This window comes from Penaeus vannamei, chromosome 14, assembly GCF_042767895.1.
Source record: "Penaeus vannamei isolate JL-2024 chromosome 14, ASM4276789v1, whole genome shotgun sequence".
Lineage (NCBI taxonomy): Eukaryota > Metazoa > Arthropoda > Malacostraca > Decapoda > Penaeidae > Penaeus > Penaeus vannamei.
In genome coordinates this window covers 2,104,962-2,107,461 of record NC_091562.1, presented here as the reverse complement: position 1 = coordinate 2,107,461, position 2,500 = coordinate 2,104,962, and the positions used below count along the sequence as shown (strand labels likewise).

General features: G+C 35.5%; 1 protein-coding gene across 1 annotated transcript in view; it reads right to left on the bottom strand.

Moving 5' to 3' along the window:
* LOC113807158 (neuronal calcium sensor 1) overlaps nt 1-2,500 on the bottom strand; it is a 28,076-nt gene that overhangs the window by 12,636 nt on the left and 12,940 nt on the right. The gene's annotated exons all lie outside the window — the stretch shown is intronic.

Here is a 2,500-nt window from a genome sequence, read left to right as displayed (position 1 = left end):
CTCTTTCTTCGCTCTCCTCGCCTTCGCTCTCTCTGCTCTCTCGCTCTCTCTCTCTCTCTCTCTCTCTCTCTCTCTCTCGCTCTCTCTCTCTCTCTCTCTCTCTCTCTCTCTCTCTCTCTCTCTCTCTCTCTCTCTCTCTCTCTCTCTCTCTCCTCTCGCCTGCTCGCCTCGCTCCCCTCGCTCCTGCCTCGCTCGCCTGCCTCGCTCTGCCTCTCTCTCTCCTCTCTATATATATATATATATATATATATATATATATATATATACATATATATATATATACATATATATATATATATATATATATATATATATATATATATATATATATATATATATATACCCATGTGCGTGAATCTTTCTTTTTCTCTTTCTACACACATACACACGCACACACACACATACACACACACACACACATATATACATATGTCTGAATATATATATATATGTACACACACACATGTATATATGTGTGTGTGTCTATGAATAGACATATCTGTGGATATAAATAAAGATAGATAAAGAGATAGATTAACAGATAGACAGATAGATAAACAGATCGCATAAGAAAAAAAAAAAAAAGATCCATCAGCTGACGTTAGAAAAAGGAGCAACATTTTTTTCTCAACCGATTCAACCTCCCTCCCCCCTCCCCCCTACCCCCTTCCCTCCCTTCCCCCCGCACTCCCGTCAACCTTTCCTCCTCCCCCACCCCCCACCTCCCCGTCCCCCCTAATTAGACTAATTATTTCGCACTGATGTTAATTGTGATTGACGCGTGTGTACAGCCAGGAGTGTTAGGTGGAATTAATCTGATTATTTCCTCCTCTTGTCTTATCGAACAAGACGCTACTGGAGTTTGTGTGTTTCTCTCTTCAGTTTTATCTTTGTTTGTATGTAAATGATTATCATTAGTATTGGCTTTATTATCATCATCCTCATTCCTCTTACCATTGTTATTATTATTGTTATTGTTGTTATTACTATTATTACCATTGCTGTTGTTACTATCATTAGTATCAATCTCATTCTCATTATCATTTTTATTATCATTATAGTGATGGATGTGATGATAATGGTAATTACTGGAATGGTAATGTGACTGATATTAGAAATAATAGGGATAATATTGATAAGAATAGAATGATAAGAATAATGACAGTAATAATGAGAAAGACAATAGTAATAATGATTATGTGAATTGTTACAGCAATAATGATTATGAAGATAAGGTTATTAGTAATAGTAATTACGTGAATGGTGATAACATTGATAATGATGATTATGATTAATATAATGATGAATATATTAATGGTGAGAAGTATGGTAGTAACTGTAATTAAAAGAAGAGCAATAGAAAGATTAAGATAATTGTGAAAATCAAAAATTACATAACTATCTATAATTATCATTATCAAATACTTAGGTCTTTTTTTGTCTCTGTCTCTCTGTCCGTGAGCCTTTCTCTCTCTCTCACTCCCTTTCTCCCTCTCTCTCTCACTCTCTCTCTTCCTCTCTTCCCTGTTTTCCTTTCATTCACTGAATGTTTACGAAAGAGCACTTTCGTTAACATCCCAAGGAAAATAAACAAAAAACAAGTTATGGGAAGTGAACCAGACGTTGGCTCCTGTAATATTTACTAACGTGTACTATTTTTCGGAAGACTACCTTCGTTTAGTGTTAAATTATAAGGTGTTTGCTTCACTGTAAACATTTACAGAAGATGAACATACACCGCGCCAAAATCCAGCGTTTAAAATCTGAAATACTCAGAGTTGATGTAGAAATGTGAATATTATTTTATCTTATCGTCACTTTGCGGCTAATGATGCGGTTCCGAGCCATTCTTGCTAGTTTCATGTTGCAATATTACTGTAAATAAGGCAATCATTAAGACACGTGTTTTGAAATTCCCGCCAACTTCATATTCCATCATATCCATTTGTTATTTTCCTAAGAATCGGTTTATGTTATGAAATATGCTTTCTAAGCATTTATCGCTATTATGATATATCAGTTTCGTATATGACTGTCTTTGGCATGGAGTTTCAGTATAGCTTGCACAAGATCGAATATAGTCTGATATTTCTTAACAAAATATATATAGTCTTTGGTAATACTGTCTATTACAATATCTGCTAACACGACTTTCATGAAAGGAAGAGAAAAACAATACACTAAGTAGTTAGTAAATAGATTAATGTGAAAATATGTTAAAATCTTTAGACACCCAATTTTTGTGCTTTGCAGAAAATGAAGACATCAGTATGATGTCATATTTAAAACAAATATGCAATGGGTAGAGAGAGAGAGAGAGAGAGAGAGAGAGAGAGAGAGAGAGAGAGAGAGAGAGAGAGAGAGAGAGAGAGAGAGAGAGAGAGAGAGAGAGAGAGAGAGAGAGAGAGAGAGAGAGAGAGAGAGAGAGAGAGAGAGAGAGAGAGAGAGAGAGAGAGAGAGAGAAAGAAAGACGAAACAACCGTCGACGCCATCAGACCTA